This window comes from Myodes glareolus, chromosome X, assembly GCF_982192425.1.
Source record: "Myodes glareolus chromosome X, mMyoGla1.1, whole genome shotgun sequence".
NCBI classification, from domain to species: domain Eukaryota; kingdom Metazoa; phylum Chordata; class Mammalia; order Rodentia; family Cricetidae; genus Myodes; species Myodes glareolus.
The window spans coordinates 107,972,646-107,991,575 of record NC_142053.1 but is presented as its reverse complement, the minus strand read 5'-3'; positions in this window follow the sequence as shown (position 1 = coordinate 107,991,575).

Here is an 18,930-nt window from a genome sequence, read left to right as displayed (position 1 = left end):
GATTGTTATAGCCTTATTGGACCTCTAATTTATTCTCTTGATTTTCTGAGTGTGGTGGTTTGCATAGGTTCATATATTTAAATGCTTAATCATTAGGGAGTGGCACTGTTTGAGGATTAGGAGGTGTGGTGGCCTTGTTGGAGTAAGTATGGCCTTATTGAAGGAAATATGTCACTGTGGGTGGGCTTTTGGCTTTCAAAAGACCGTGCCAGACCCAGTTAGTATCCCTCTGCCCCACGCCTGAAGATCGTGATGTACCTTTCAATTACTTCTCTACAATTAAGCCTGCCTGCATACCACCATGCTCTCTGTCATAATCCTGGACTAATCTTCTGAAACTATAAGTGAGCTCCCAAAGAAATGCTTTCCCTTGTAGGAGTTACCTCGGTCATGGTGTCTCTATACAGCAACAGAGCAGTGACTAAGACACTAAGTGTGGATAGGAATATATTCTCTCAGTTTAATGCTCCTGCTATTATGTCTTTCCCACCATTGTGGATATCTAGCCTCTAAAACCATAAGCTAAAATAAACTATTATGTTTTATTAAAACAGCAGAACAGTAATTAAGTTTCATTTTGAAACTGGGCATGGTGGTGAGTGTCTATAATTTCAACTACTTGCGAGGATGAGATGAGAAACTAATTCAAGTCCAAGAATTCAAGATAAGTTTGAGCAGTTGAGCAAGATATCAACTTTTAAAATATACTCTTTAATTACCAGTAAATACTGAAAAGGCAGTTAGACATAAGAGAATGGGTTTTAGAACAGAGATCTAATGTGTATATATATACATATATATATACTATATTATATGACACATAATAAATTATGTTATATGGTTATATAAATATACAATATATTATGGAGTAAAATATAGTAATAAATATATATAATAAAACATATGAATATAATACATTATATTAAATATTTTGAAAAGAGATCTACTAGAGTGAGGTTGGAAAGAAAACAGAAAGGTAATTTAAGGAGATGATGAGCCCAAAAAGCATCAATAAGAGGAATAGAAAAAAAAATTGGTTAGCATGGCATCCTAGCAGCAAAGTATATAATGTGTTTTGGTGATGGCAAGAAGAACTTTGTAAAAATGCTTCTAATGAACTACACATGACAAAAAAGGGTTAAAAACAACTTTGGGATAGTAATGTATATGTGAATGGACCCTTATTAGAACAGCTTCTTTAAGAATTTTGAGAATGACTGGAATAAATTTAAAAGATCGAAACTTAAAACAGAACTCAGGGAGGACAGTTGCAAGTAAAGTCATCTTATCAATGGACTTGGAAAGATACTATAAGATCTGGAGAAGAAGAGAACAAGGAGCAAAATGGCTTCAGGCTTTGAAGATGATTCCAAAGCTTTGAGTTACTCATCTTTACATCCCATAATTAGTCAAATGTTGCTGACAGGGTTTAACATTGGAGACTGAATATTCTTGCGAATCAATCAATCACTTAGCCTGCAATTATCATTTAAGGAAACAAGACATTAAGTGAGTATAATTATAGAATTATACAATGATCGAGTGATATGTTTGTACTTAACATGTACACAGAACACAAATGAACATGCACTGTGTTTATTAACCCTGAGTAAAGTGGGAAGAAACACATTATTGTAATTAGGCATGTTGATGTGTTTTCTTGACAAAGTACCCTGTTTTGACAAGCTTGTTATGTTAGGAAATATTGCTGCCTACACATACTAGCTGACAATGCATTAGTATTTTTGTTATGGAATAAAGGCATAGTTTGGTTTTTGCTATCCTATTTAAAGAACCACCAGAGAAGAGCACAGAGACAAGATGATAGAAGTAATAGACATGCTTATTCTAAGCTTGAAGTGATGCACAAATCTATTCTAAAGTTGGAGTGTAGGACTCAAAACTGAGTGTGTGTGTGTGTGTGTGTGTGTGTGTGTGTGTGTGTGTGTGTGTGTTTGGAGGGAGTTTTTAATGCAAATGGATTTTATTGCAAGATAAAGAAATTAAATACAGAGAAAGAGAACTGAGGCAGGGAACACTGACAGTTCTTTAGAAGAGTTTTGTTATAAATGACTAGAAACCAAGCATGCAGTAACCAGAGGGAAATTGTAATATATATATATATATATATATATATATATATATATATTAAAGTTTTAAGAAATAGTAGTATATTTGTAAAGCTGAGTTGTATAATGTTAACCTACTGCCTTCTAATTTATAGTTTATTAATTACTCTAGTAGATGAATGCACTAACACATCAATATACACCATCCTCTCCTAATTGTACCATGTGAGAGAAATAAGGATCATTTTTGGCTCCCCCTTCACATGAAAGATTAAAATCATAGATATTTGTCTTATAGTGTATACAAAAGAACACTCCTATGAAAATCTTCATTTGGCCAATTTGTGTTTTTCCATAAAAATTCCTTAAATAGGACTGTTGTGTGCCTTGGTTATATCAATGACAGGGAGAGAGGGCAAACAATAAGTTGGGGACTGGAAGGTGTTTTGAATAGCTGGTTTGCTTTCTAAGCTTCAATAAAAGCATACTGTATGGTCGTGTCACTGATGAGTATGGAGGCCTAGCATTAAGGATGTCCTGAATTCACTTTCCTCCAACAAAAATAGGAAAAACATAGAGTGTGATGCATGGAGAGTCAACCTGCCAAACATCTGCTTTTAATTTTCAACAGCAGTGACCACCCAGGGGGCAACAGCTTCTTCCAGGGGAAACTCAATTACACCAGCATGAGGTGCCTTTACTTCCTGGAGGAAAAATTATACCTTTGGTCAAGCAGAAAAAAATTTCTTTGGAAATAGTTTCCCAAAGTGTTGCCACAGCTTGAGTTCAGAAAGGAGCTTTAGAAACACTTTCTTTCTTCCTTTCCCTTTCCTTACTTCCTTTCATTTTTTAAAAAAAATTATTCTACAGGAACTAACTTAATACTTTCCTCTATTCTGTCACTGGCAAGTTTGAGAGGAGGAGGGGAGGTCAAAGAAGGTTCATTTGGAATCAAGTCAGTCTGTCAGGCATCCAATGAGATCACGTGTTTTCTTCCTAGTCTGCTGAAATCATTATCATTTGAGACCAGAGTATACGAATTGGGAGATGAGAGAATTCATAATTATATTCCATTAGGTCAGTACTTTCTTTGGTCATCCAGAATGGAGAGGATTTTCAAGGCTGGCCTCCAGATGTTGGTATGTGTTGGCAGCATCCTCAGATGCTACAAGAGAAGTCACGATGCATTTAGACAGAGACTCAAGTGTCCATGGTGCTTTGGGTGCCATTTTTTAGTCTAACAAGCTTGCTCTGTCTTTCATCCTGAATAATTCTTCATGGCAAATCACATTCCTTTTACTATTATACCAGTCATCTTTGAACTGTATCCCTTCCTCTTCTTTATGCAATACATTTTTTTCTAATTTTAGTCCACTTACATGTTATGAAATTTACCTTTATTATAACCAATAGTAAGTTTTCTTTCCATGATTTTGTATGAACTGATTTGCTGGAATATTTCCTATGATTACAGTATTCTTTCTTCTTAGACTCTGAACACCCAGAAGTCAGGGTCCAGGTATTCTGTTTGCATCTTAATCAAATGATGAACCATCCGTGTGCCACATACACCACTGCATGAGGATAAAATTTAAGGATCAGTTTGTTTTGTCCCTACAGCAGTGAGTGAATAAATGAATGCTTGAATAGAATGAACAGCAAAGTTATTCCCAATCTTATGCATAGTCTCTGTGCCATCTTGGAATCAAATTGTTGACTTTAGCTGAAGGTTGCTTGGCTTTGAATCTCTAATTGCATACCTTGTTAAACATTCATCCTTCTTTAGTTTCCTCACCTCTTGAATGAGTAAATGGTAATCCCTACCTTCCAGGGAGTGAAAAGATTAATGGGTATTATTACAAGGAAAGATCTATAAATTGGACATAGTTAAACCATAAAAGGATTAGTCATTTTTATGTGTCATCAGTCCATGTCAGGCAAACATTCTATACCCAAATCATATGCACTCTTACAATCTGACACCTTGGAGGATGACCACCTGTCTTTTGGAATGCCTTCTTCTTTTTTACATTTCATATCACACAAACTATAATATAATGTTTTTCCTGAAGTCTACAATATGTCATAGGTTTAGACTATGCCAGATAAAATAGTATCATAATGTTTATGATGTTTTACAGCTGCCAGTATTCTGTCCTTCCTCCTAGAGTGAAAGTATGGACCCAAATGATATTCCCAAGTAAGAATATATATGTTTGACTCCAGGTTTTTAAGGCATTATATGGATAAAACTCTTAAGGTAGCTTTTTCTAGGCATCATTAGAAACTTAAAAGAAACAAAAGCTGAAAGACAATATGGAAATTACAAGGAGGTAAAAGAATGTGAAACCTACTCAAGATCTTATCAAATGCCAAGTGCAGTAATTTAAATAAAAGCAGAGGCGATCAAGAAGGATGGTTTTGAAACTAATGTGGTTTGCTTGTGGAAGGAGAGGCAAAATAGTCCACACAGTGATAGGACAGTTTTTAGCAAGCTTTTTAACCTTCAAAACTCCTCCTACCCTCAGGAAGGACTATGGTATCATGTATGACACATAATTATAATCAGCATACTCATAATGCAGATGAAATACTAAATACGTCCATAATTGATACAGACAAAATGCATCCTATTCTCTAGGTTCATATTCCAGGTATAACTTGATGTCCAGAGCATCTGAAATAGTCCTATACTATTCTTAGTTATTTGTAATGCCTTTAGTCAAATTTGAACTTATTCAGTTCAGTTTTTACCAGTGTTTTAGTTATTTTTGTGCACTGTGCTTATGACACTTTTGTAGTAGTTAAGAAGAAGAAATGTTTGCTGGATAGTTAAAGTTGCATGTCAGTTGTATTATATCACTATAACACAACACTTGAGACAGGCTAACTTCATTAAGACTAGAAATGTTCTTTGTTTACAGTTTTGGAGAGTCAAAAACATGATACCGCTATGAGAGCAGTTCTGATTTTGGGAAGGAGCATATGGTAGGGAGAGAGAACCCTTGGCTAATAAGGTGTCAGGCTTAGGCTTTTATGACAAGTTGTCATTATGAGAACTCACTTGCGAAGAAAAGAATTCCATTCTTAGGGTATTCTTGGGCACCGCCAAGAACTCAAGAACATCTTATTTAGCTATACCTCTTAAAACTTGCATAATTCCCACATTGTAGAAAAAGTTCCTAATATAAGAACCTCACCTAGTCTATATTAAGACCATGGAAATTTATTTATTGGAAAGGAATGCCTATCACAGATCAGTTAAGATTGGGGCTAGATGATATTTAAATCTAACTTTCTACTTGAGGACCTTGATAAAGGTTATGAAACTCTCCAAATTTTTATGCTCTAATGTTCTGTAATGTGCCTGTGAATCTCTAATTCTATTACAATATAGTGTAACTGAGAGATAACTAACACTTGCGTAGTCTCTTTTCCAAACTCAGCTGAAAGGTCCACAAAACTGAAATGCATAAAGCAAAGTGAGATTTTTCTCTTTCACTTTTTTGTGTTTTTAAATTTCTGTTTATTACATTTTAATTTATGTATTGTGTGTACCCAATTTAGTGTGTGTGGTGCACAAGTACACATGTACACACACCACAGAGTGTTTGTGGAAGTCAGAATACAACTTGCAGGAGTTGGTTCTGTCCTTCCGCCATGTGGGTTCTTGGAATCAAGCTCAGATTACCAGACTCAGTGGCAGTTTCCTTTCTACCATGAGCCATCTTCTCTACTTACCCTTTCTGAGGCAGTGTCTCTACCCAAAATCTCACTGTCTAACCTCAACCTCATATCAATCATCCTGCTTCAGATTCTGAGGACTGGAATTATAGGTGTTCTCATCCTTGGCTTCCCTGTAGAATCTACTCTGCGCTTTGGGATGCCTGTTCTTGAGCCCCATTTTCTACCAAATACATCATAAACTCAAAGATGAGACACCTTGCTTCCCAACTATTTTTAAGGATTATAGTTCATTTAAATGTACAAAAAGATTTCAATAGTTGTAATATTTATGTGGTGTACTGAGATTGACCTAGGTACAAATTACTTAAATTAGGTCTGTATGGAATTCTCCAAAAGTTAAACACAGCTAACACAACTGAACAGCTCTATTCCTAGATATGTTCTCAAGATAAATGAAACATGTTGACTGTGGTATTTTTCATAAGAGCCAAGTTGATAGAAATAACCTGAATGATTATCACTTGATTAATGTATAAATGGGATGTAATATATTCATCATACAATGGAATATTATTCAACCATATGTGGGAATGAAGTAGTGATTCATGCTACAACATGAAAGAACTTTGAACATAAAGCTAAGTGCACAAATGATCGAATATTGTATAACTTAATTTATACAAAATATCCCCAAGCGAACAACTGCATAAAGGCAAAAAGTATATTAGTAGTTGCCATCAGTTTGGCCATAAGGAGATAGGAAGTGACTGATAATGGGTATGGGGTTCTACTGGGGGTGATGTAAATGTTCTGTGATTTGACAGTAGCTATGTTCATGCAACTTTGTGACTATATTAAAAACCACTGAAGTGTATATTTCAAAAGGTTGAATTTTACAGTGTGTGAATTATATCTTGAAAAACCTGGGTCTTGTTCTTGCGTAACATGTGACCTGGACATGTGAATTATTAAAGTAGGTGGAAGCTCAAATGTTGCACTTCTATAAACTGGAAGAGGGACTCACAAGAAATCCCGGACAGATGAAATTTCAGGTTGTGAAATCCCTGTACAAAATCTGCTCTCAAAACAAAGGAATTCATGCTTCCCCATCATAATTTGCTACCCCAGTCTCAGAGAGGGGCTTCCATGAAGATATTAGTATTTATGTAAGCAGAAGAATAAGAAGTACTGAGGAGATGGGGTGGAAACTATTCAGTCACTTTTCCCTAATTGGGCTGGGATTTATTTTTTTCATCTGTGAGCTGCTGGAGAGTTGAATGTTCGGTATTGAGTCTTTGGATCTCTTTCAAATTTACATGTTGTATTTCTAACATCTATGTTAAAGATATTTAGTGAACTCTTGATTTAGTGAGCTCTTGGGAGGTAATTAGCTAAGATGAGGTCATAGGGTGGGGTCCTCATGACAGAATGAGTTCTGTGTTAAGAAGAGATTAAAAAAAAACTAGCTCACTCTCTTCCTCTTGTTGTCAGGGTTTCTGTCCTGCTGGGTTCTTACAATTGTTAAGTCCCAAAGAAATCACACAAAGGTCTACATTAGTTATAAACTGATTGGCCCGTTAGCTCAGACTTCTTATTAACTCTTCTAACTTATATTAGCTCATTTTTCTTGTATATGCTAGCCACATGACTTGGTACCTTATTCAGCGAGGCAATCACATCTTACTTCTTCTGTGGCTGGGTCACAACTGTGGACCAAACTTTCCTCTTCCCCAAATTCTCCTGTTCTTGTCACCCTGCCTCTCCTTTCTGCCTGGTCACTCTGCCTATACTTCCTGCCTGGCTACTGACCAATCAGCATTTTATTACAATACAATTGACAGGATACAAACCATTGTTCCACAGCTCCCTCTCTTTTTTCCTTCCCTCCCTCCCTGCTATGTGAGGCCATAGCACAAAGTTGGCCGTTTGCAAGACATGAAGACAAACCTCACCAGAAACCAATTAGCCCGTACCTTGACATTGAATAAAGAATACTAGATATAGGAACTTTCCAAGATTGCTTTGATTTGCAGGAAACTCATGCATGTAACATGGCAGCAGCTGTTAGCAAGTGATGACTGATTAACTAGTGATGGCTTTTTTTGAACTTCTGTTGTGATTCCTGATTCCGGAAATCCTGACCTTGAGCTTTGATTCCCTGTGTCGGAGTTTCCTGCTCTGACTTTTGGCTTTGTGTCAGTGGCTTCCTCCAAATCTGTTCTGTTTCTATGCAGACTGTTCTGTTTTAATTTGCAGGGGAAAATTATATCAGCTTTTCTCGTTTCCTGGATGTCTCAGTTTATTTTTCCCAGAATTTAACTGCTATCACTGGGTTTATGCCTCATTGGTGGAATATTGACCCAACAAGCATAACCCTTGGGTATGATTCTTAGCAGTACAAAAATAATTTTAAAAGCTACATAAAAAATAACTTGGGAGGCTGAAAATACTGTTTGTGGTAAGACTTGACCTGATTGTCTACTGACTTTGCTGGAAATGGCGAGACAGAGAGACTGGAATCTCAGGACAAACCATTCATTTGATGGGTTAGAGTAAGCTGTTGGGGATTTAGATCCAGCTTTTTTGAAGAAAACTTGATATATTATGAAAGCCATGTGCATATACCTAGCAAATTTGCTGCATTGGGGGTATAAAACTGATTGAAGATGCCCTGCACTCTGATGTTTATTTCTGAGTTTTCACCAGATCTGCTTCCCAGAGTACTCCCTAATGATGCCTAAATGTAATGGGCAGATTCTCAGTCTGACACGTGGTATCTTTTAGTGGATTACTTTTACTTATCCTGCTTGATTTTTGGTATAATGGTTCCCTCTCTTCCTTTGGAAATCAGAGTGTGTCACAACTGAATATACTTCTAGTCTTCTCCCTTTCCAATTCTAGTTTTGTTTGTATAGATGTGTTCCTTTAGTTCTCACCCACTTCATTCTGTTTCTGAGAGAAACTGAACTAACACAGATACAGATAACAGTAAACAACCATGGTAGCTAGAGAAAACAGGAATACAGATGGAGATACAGTGGAATGTCTAAAAAATGGAGGAAATGTTAACAAAAGGTGCAAGTGCCTTTGAGACATTTAGCATTGTCACCAGCAGGAAGACAGGAGATTGGTTGAGGTTGTTGGTTGAATGAAGAATACATATTTCTTAGCAGGCTGACTTGATTCTGGAGTACAGACTGCAAATGAGATGATCTTGGAGGGTACTAGTTGAGGTAACCATACTGGGCACAGAGAAGGAATGCAATTACAAGAACTAGGGATGGGTTTAGAACCAAAGTGGCAGCCCAAAGGTATGAAATGATGTTCAAGAGATTAATCCAGATATCCTTATGTCTTCAGGCTGGAGATCAAAGTTGGTCTAGACACTGGTAGTCTAGACTCAGCATTTAGTTATGGTGAAGGATTTTGGTATGAAACATGACGGCTCAGTCCTGGGAGAATAGGGATTTAAGTTGAAGCTTCCTGGTAATATATGTGGCCTGAGGAATGGGGAGATCAACTGAGATGACAATTTTCGGGTGTTGGACCAGCATGCAAAAGAACCAGAGAGACCTCTGAGGACTAAAATTGATAAGTGTATTAAACTGCATTTTCCCCCAAATAGCTGTTATTAATTATTTGGGAATTTCATACAGTGTACCCCAATCACACTCATGTCTCATTCCTCCAAGGTCTACCCTCCCACCCTTGTGCCCCACCCCCCAAACCCACCAAGTCCAGTTTGTGTTGGCCATATACTCATTGGAGTTTTGTAAAACTCCCAGTGGTCAGCCCCTTAAAGAAAACTAATTCCTTCCTCACCCCACCAGCACCAAAATCCGTCAGCTGTGAAGAGCTATACTTCAGTGTCTTTATCACAATTTTAAGGTCTCTCTTAAATAGCTTTCTGTCTCAAATATTTCTTTTGGGGGGTTTGTCACAGTAGTCTTCAATGTCTTTCATTCTTGGTTATGTGTCCACAGTCATCAATACCCCTACAATAGATGCTTCCCTGTCCATAGCAGCCTGTTTAAGGGCTAAGGATCTAGCTGAACAGGTAGAGTACATACTCAGCATTAATGACGCCCCGAGTTCAGTCCTTAGCACTACATAAACCAGGTTTAGTAGTTTATACTTGTAATCCTACCATAGGGAATGGAGAATCAGGAATTCAAGATCATCCTTGGCTACATAGTTCCTACCAGCTTGATCTACATGAAACCCATTTTAACAACTCTACACAAAAAGCTGAAACTGAATTTAATAACAACTTAAGAACTCCCTCCACACTCCTTGGCAACTTTTCAGTGGGGATATGAAGACATTTTATGAAATTTCACAAAAGTTACTTCCATAGGGTCAAGGCAATAGTTATTGTCATTGAGGGTTTACAAGTCTGAAATGGCATGTCATTGTCACATTTTGTTTCAACATAAAACTACCCTTGGAATTGTTGCTAGATGCATGGGCTATGACAACTGCACATAGTATCTCAGATATATTACCAAATGCTATACCCAAACTGATCACCTAATGTTACCTCCTGAAAGATAAGCTTGATTTATTGCCATGTCTGAACCTTTTATTGGAACAGGATACTGTATTTTCTTTCTACTGACTGCACACAACTATAGCTTTCTCAGAAATAGCCCAACACCTATAAAGCCACTTTCAAGTCTTTATATGATTGTAATTAGAACATGACATCATGGGCCTTTAGCAGCAAACAGTATTTACCTAAATGTCTTTTTCTGTCACATTACAATATCAGGAAACCATTTCATATATGTTCACTAATAACATTAGTGAAACCAAGAAAAAGAAGTCTCAAACTCTGCTTGGCTTGAAAGTCCATGTGGATTTCATTTATGGAAAGGTTAAAAAAAAGAGGGGAAAGCCCCCTAAATCTTATCTTACATTAATTTGTTTTATGATAGATGACTATTTCATTATTTCCTATCAGCAATTTTGGATACCTACCACATTTGAAGATAACATAAAAGACACACTTTGTTTTAACTGGGCTTCCATCATTGATTGAGGTGTAAAATAGGGTATAAAACGCTCCAAGTACTTTGGATCAAGGCATAATATTAGGGATGGTTGTCACAACGCAGGTGAAACGTCCAACTGCCCATGTTCTACATAAAGATGTCATCTTTTTAAGGCTGACCCCAGAAGTGGCTCTGACATGGGCACTGATACAAATATAATCGTATATAACAAAACCATGTCAGGGAACAACTGATAAGGTGACGCCTCACCATGGTTGAGTCTTTGTCAAGCATAAGTTTCTGGCTACAACAATGTCATCCCCCCCTCCATATACCTCCTGCCCATCCCCCCCATATACCTCCTGCCCATCCCCACTGTATCAGTTAACTGTCCTAATTCCCATTCATTCCTAATATTTCAAATTAGCCATCAATTCCTCTAGGAATCTAACATGACTCCCTTTCCAAATGAGACTCACTGCCTCTGTACTTATTTCAGCCTGTGTTTGTTGTGGCGCCATACCTATTGTGTTTTATCATGAGTGTTTGCTTATTTTTTAATCTCCTAATATAGCTTTAATCCCATGTGGACTGAAACTTCAACAATGTAATTTACCATCGTCTTGCACAGAGCCAGATCTATGACCAGCACCCAATAAATACATATTTGCATGAACAAATAACAAAAAACAATTATATAGAAAGATTTCTTTCTTAAGGTGGTCGTGCATAATTGGGCAATGCATCTCAAGGAAATACTGCTCACATCCAAAGTTTTGTAGATGCCTTTTCTCATAATTGTATACTGTACAACTGACACAGTCTTACATGATAGCCTTCCTACCATCTGCTATGTGTTGCAACTAAATTTTTCTTTGCTGAGCTGGTTGAAATACAGACTTTTAGTGTATAATAAAAGACAGAAATGGCATTTTAGCCTGCATATCCATTGAAACTCAATAAAAATTCCTTAGAAACCTGCATGTAACTTACCAATCTAACATTTGCTGGCCCTTCCCGAGGAGTAATGTCTTGGAATCTGGAACAGGAGGAAATTGTTTTTCGTTAGAGAAGATATTCTGATGGTGGTGAACAAAACAGAAAAAAAAGGAAATTAGGAAAGCATTATCTTACTTAGCCAAATCTTCAAAAATACATTTTATAATAGAGTTTGAAGTGGAAAAATAAAAATATAAAAAATGCATTTTATATGTACACACACACATATATATATATACTCTGTATGCATGTACACATATGTGAACACTTAAACACATCCACATAGAAACACACACATGCATGTGTGCACACACATACATACAAAGGAAGGGGGGTTGGGAGGGAGAGAGCAAGGAAGGGAGAGAAAAAGAGAAAAACTTGCTATATTCTGGAATAGATACACACACACATGAATAATGAAAAACAGAGGTAGAGTATTTAGTTCAGATTAATTCAGATTTTAATATTTAAATGTTTTTAAGCTACAGTGTTATTGATTCCAATTATAAATTTAATGCCAGTTTCTTTGACTTTCCCCAAACTAGGAAGAGTGATTATGATACTGGCCTAAGTCAATTAGTCAAGTGCAAAGAGATGACCTAGGAGATAATATTGACAGTGTGTGACTAGGGAGTTATTCATAGCTTTAGACTGCTTATATATTGTTAACTAATAAATACAGCATCTTGGGATACTATTTTTCCAGCAACTGCCAGCCTTATATTGTATTCCCAGGAATGATTTTTCTGTGGTCCAAAGTTGTCCTACCTATAAATACTATCTCTTTCCCTTAATGACTGCTGACTTTTTGATTAATAGATTAAAATGTTTAATAAATGACTCATGTATCCTAGAAGAATTCTCTATACTGTTGTCTAATTTGGCTTTAGGGTTTTGAAGAATACTAATGACTTTAGATTTGGTTTCTTAGTTAATTCATTTGAGATCTCACTTACTTCTGATTTTATTTTCCTACTCAATGCCTTTTTTGGCACGTGAATATTTTTAAAGAACTAATAGCCGGCAATTTCCTTTTGTGATACAGTGTTTTTATTAATTCTTGGAAAATTTCATACAATGTATTTTTATTATATTCACTCCCACTCTTGCCAGATCCACCCCCACGTTCGCACCTCTCCTGATTTCAGGTCCTTTTTTTTATCTGAATAACCTACTGAGTCCCATTTGTGGTGCCCATATAATTCTGGGTGTGGACTACACTGTTAGAGAAAACCATCTCCTTCTCCCCGCAGAAAGCATTACCTGTCCGTAGCTCCTCAGGTGGGGAAAGGGACTCAAGAGCACCTCTCACCTTCCATGTTAGAGTACAACCAGCCATTTTATAAGAGCTGTTGCTTACGTGGCTTAAGTTTGATCAGCGACATGCTTTTTTTTTTAAACCAGAACTTGTTTATCAATCTCTCCTCTCTTGATCTTCATACTGATGCTCATTTGCTTATACTGCTCTAGGTTTTCATAACTACTAGACACATTATAGGTGTATGTCTTTATCAAGGATGTATAAGCCTGATGCTAGAAGTCTCCTGTAAAGCCAACAAAATACACTTGCCTGGATACAAACTCTGTATTTTAAAAAAATTAAAGCACTGTGCTAGTTCTTTGAGAATTTTGTGCAATGTGTTTTGATCATATTCACCCCCTGACTCTTCCCAATTCCATCCTCCTTTAATACCCATCCAACTTCATGCTCTCTTTTTTCTTTCTTTTTTTTTCTAAAATCTGTCAAGTCCAATTTGTGCTGCCCATATATACCTTTATGTATGGTCTGCCAGTATTAACAAAAACCAACTCTCCCTCTCCCAGCAGCTATTAATTGGCTTTAGTTTCTTGGAGAGTGGTGGGACTTTGTGCTCATGGAATTATATAGAGACTAAAACTGGACATATATGTCTTGATTTATACATGTCTTAACACACAAATTTCTCTCATTTCATATTTTCATTTTGTCTTGGCTTTTTAGGATATAACAAATATATCCCTAAAGAATACAGTATATTTCATTACTATTTAGGCGTTTGGCCCAGGGTGAGTGTCCTCCAGTCATATAACTTAACAATTCTGTTTAATATAAGCTTGAGAAATGTGTAAATATAGAAAAGGGGGCATAATTGCATTGAATTTCATGGAGGATTGTAATTTATCAATAATAAAAAAATATGTGTGCACTGACCACTGGCCTTTTGATTGCCCATATTCTATGAATTTAAGCATCCTTGGAATTACACAGAAAAGTATGTTTGATATTAGAGCAGCAGAATCTAGTAATGTTTTCTAAAATAATGAGAATGTTTGAAGCTATTCTGTTCAATATGGAAGCCACTTGTAGCCATTTAGCAATTAAAATTTGTTTTGGGCATTGAAAATTTAATTTTATGAAATTTTCATTGATTTTAATTTCAATATCTTCATTTAGCTAGCAGCTTCCTTATTGAACAGAGTTTCTCCCAAGGATGGACAGGTGCCTTTGACACCTAGGTGATAAGCACTTTTATTCATCATTCTTCGTTCCTCCCCTCCATTGTGACTGGTATTCTAAATTGGTTTATTATTTAGTAATTTTGTTAATTACTTGTTGATTGGTTCCTCTTGTTTTTTGTTTGGTTTGGTTTGGTTTTTCAAGACAGAGTTTCTCTGTAGCTTTGGAGCCTGTCCTGGAAGTAGCTCTTGTAGACCAGGCTGACCTCAAACTCACAGAGATCTGCCTGCCTCTACCTTCTGAGTTCTGGGATTAAAAACATGAGCAACCAGTGCCTGGCTTCCTCTTGTTTTGGGTCTATGTTGTAAATTTCCTTAATCAAAAAAATGTGTTTTCCTCCTGTGTTTTTGATCCATCTACTGGGTCCTGTTGATGAACCAACCAAATGGGCAAAAATAGAGGTCTTAGGGCCTAAGATGTCCCTTCTTCTTTAGTTTATAGAAATTTGAAAACATACCACTTCCACAAGTGAAGGAATCAACAAATACTAATTGAATTTTCTGGGTAATTTCTATATGGATCTCCACTATCCTTGTCTATTTAGGGACTCTGATCTCAGGTTCCATGTGGACTGACCGACCATACATGCTCTCTTTTTGCCCAAACTTTCGGCTTAACACCTTTGCTAATTCAACTCTCCCACAAAGCAAATTATTGTACAAAGATAGGCACAGAAATCAGTCTGGCTGATTAAAACTCCAGTCATGCAGTTTAAAATGTCAGACTGTTAAAAAGTAAAACTAAATGAAGCGAATAATCTTGTGATTTCCTGGCCAGGATTACCCCATGCACACACCTGGAGACCGTTTGTAGATGTTGACAATAGTATTCATTTGTAATCCTATCCAGCTGAATCTGCTTGTAATGGACTGTGTTGGACAGTTTTTAGTTTTGGATGGTTTGCTTGAATGGCATTAAGGAGAAAGAGGTCATATGGGTCTTAATTCTGGCATGTTTAACATATATATCATCTTCTCCCAGAAATGACTTAAGCACTCTGCAGGATTAGAAGTATTTCAAATATTAGAATGGTGATCCTTAAAGTTGATCATGATGTGAATAGTTTGTAAAATACAGATATTTGGCCCCCTCATTACAGTTTATTTGACCCCCCATTACAGTTTCTAAGTGGGACTATATCATTTATATTTTCAACAAACTTCCAGGGTGATCATACTGCTTCAAAAATTACACTTTGAGAAATATTTCCATAAGTGATTTATGCTTTATGGCCACCAAAATCCTGAAATTTTTCAGGATAGTTTTAAGACCTTATAATTTTTTCTCTAAAGTTGAAGATGTAGTTCAGTTGATTAGGTGCCTTCTATGCACTACGACATGAATTCAATTTCCAGAATATACATAAAGAAGTCCAGGTGTGTTGACAGGCACTATTGGGAAGTTGAGGCAGGTGGGGCCATTGGGCTTGCTGGCTGGCCAATCAACCATATTTGGCAACTTCAAGGTGAAGAAGAAACCGTTTTTTAAAAGGCAAGGTAGGCTGGACAGTGATAGTGCACACCTTTAATCTCAGTACTTTGAAGGCAGAGGCAGGAAAGTTTCTATGAGTTCAAGGCCAGCCTGGTCTACAGAGCAAGTTCCAGGTTAGGTAGGGCTGTGACACAGAGAAACCCTGTCTCATCCACCCCACCCCCCAAAATGGCAAGGTGGACCATACCTAAGATAGGACATCTTTGGTTGCTGCACTCTGGCCTCCACGCGATATACATGTGTGTGCATAGGAGCATACCCACGTATGTATGCACTTGCTTATATAAAACACCTTTGTGAAAGCTCTAATTTATCTTGTGTACGTCTGTCAGATATTTATGTAAGCACACATATAAATTAATTCATTCAACATTAAATTATGCTATATACCAGATAATATTTAGATTCTGGAGACACAGGCATGAACCTGATACACCGTCTGCGATCGTATGATATGAAAAGGAAGTGTACTCAAAAAGGGAGGAGAGGAGAAAAATACAATAACATGGATTTCTGAAGACATTCTGCAGGAAGTAACAGATCTTTCCCATGGCACAATATGAGGAAGAAAAGCCACACAATTAGAAGGATAACATGATTCAGGCCATATGAGTACTGGAAAAAAAATTAGCTAAACTTTTATATTCTCTATCCAGATATTTTGAGCTGTTCCATTCTTCATTACAATTTTGTTATTTTTGGAAAATATGATCTGCCAGGATGAGGGAGGGTGGAAGATACATATAAGTCAAATAAGAAAAAAGACTATAACTAGCAAAATGCAACATTATTTCTTACTGCTCACTTTGCTGATAGAATTATATGAGGAAGGCTTAAACATTCCTAGTCTAATATAAATTTATTCTGCTCATTCTGACATAGCATGTAATTCTTGTGGTTATAGACAGCTGCAAAGTCTCAGTTCATAAATCTGTATCTAGCCTAAGATATAAATGATAACTGTAAATGATGTACCAAGCTTGAATCCTCCAGAATACAGGGACATGAACTTGGATTTCTCCTTCAATATTCCAGTACTTCAGTGGAACCGATCAAGAGGGAGGCATTAGGAAAGAATTGGAAAGAGAAAGGATGTAATTGTTTTTGCAGCATTAGCATTGCTTATTCTATGCTGGAAGCATATGCTGTCCTTTGTCATGGAGGGTTTTTTTTTATGGTACCTTGTTGCATCTTGAAATCTCTGGCTTTGATCCTTCTAGACAAATGCTTCTATTCTACTTGGCCACATGTGTTAGCACCTCCCACTATCTTTTCTCAGTGTCACCGACTATGTGCCCTTACACTGACTGACTTCAGCACAGCTTGAATGGATGGATAGTTCATGCATCCTACGTGCATACCATGTTTCAGTCTTAGTAATCTCCTTGGTTAGCTACATGGGAATTTCTCCAAAGCAGCAGGAGGCATTTTAGGCCTTAAACAGTCATTTCCCTTAAGTATGACAAAGATGTTACTGACCCAAGGGCAACTCACTTTTCTTACTCAATTTATTGTTTTCATTTCTTTATTTCTGTTTCCAAAATTGCCTCACAAATCATTGTCACTCAACTCATTGTCTCTGGTTCTTTAGGGAAGAAATCTAAAAGCTAAGCACAGCCTAAAAATCTACATTATCTTTCACTTATTTCCAGGGTCTTTTTTGCCTCATTTGGAGACCAATTAAATGCAACCCCAAACCAAATCCAGTCTCCCATGTCTTGGGCAAAGGAACTGTTAACTCACCAGTTATTTCACAAACTCCTACAATGTCCTAGTCAATTATAACTGTTTAGCTTCTACAACCAACCCACACTACTTATTTTTAAATCAGGTAACCATTTCTCCCCAATTCCTGTAACAATGCCAAGGGTCTTATTCTTTTCATATATTAAACTGGAGAATCTTAAAACTGGAGAATCTTAAAACTCAGCTCTCATACCTTAAAATAGAGCTGAGAGTACAGTGTGAGTACCTGACAATACTAATATCCACCATTCAGTCACTCTAACTCTGCATGGTGTCCCCATATCATATAAAAGGCCCATTTGCAGTGGCTGAGATCCATGACTTCTATATATGCCATTCATACTGCTATTGCTTCAAATTAAAGGAGCATAACATCCTTCCATCGTAAGACATTGGAGCATAGTCCCCAATGCACATAAAATAGGGAAAGTGTACCTTACAAAAAGTATGAAAATAGTGAATGTTATAATGGTTTTCTCAGAGATACACAAAATATTGAGTTAACCAGATAAGAACTGTAAATTATAAAAAGTGAAGAATCAAGGAAAATATTATTGGAAATTAAAATAAATGATGTCTCTGCTTTTTCGGCCATTGTTTGTTTATTTCTTTTTGAAGAAAGGGTTGTGTGAAACTTTCTTTTAGAAATATTTTATTTTGTGTGTATGACTTTTCCCTACAATATGTATGTATATCACATGTGTGCCTGGCACCCGTGGCAGTCAGAAGATGGCATGAAATCCTTAGAACTGAAGTTAGAGATGTGAGCTGCCATGTCACAGCTGGGAATGAAACCTTGGTCCTCTGCAAGAGCAACAAGTACTCTTAAACCCTGAGCCATCTTTCCATCCCCTGTATGAAAATTTCAAACCAATCTTATTTAAAGTAGTAAAAGGGTTGGGGATGGATATCACGAGAGAAAAGATATTAAAATAGAAAGTTAATCTGTAATGTCTAATATTACAATGATAAATACTGAAGAAACTGGAGAACAGAGAAAGTAGCTAGAAGGATAATTTAAAGAAATAAATCAGTCACAGAACACTTTAAACATCAGTAGCTTAACAAAATTCATAAACTTTTCTTACTTTTTGTAAAGCCCCTTTTCACATGACTAAAGGAATCATCACTTTGCTCAAGTATGATTTTTTTTTCCATCCCTACATCTTGGCATTCATGAATTTATCCGGAAAAGGAATGAAAGAAAGACGAGTAATTCATTCATTTTCTTACTGCCTTAGACCAGAGTAACAATATTGTTATTGCCAACCTATTTGTGAGAAGATGCCTTCTTGCGTAACTGGGTACAAGGAGTAAGGTCTAAGGGACTAGACTCTTGCAGGAAGGAGAAAATAAATCTCAGTGGAAGTTAAGCTGTCTCTGCCACATTATTCAAGAATATCTCCAGAGATCATGATTCAAATAATAAAAATAACCTACATCATAA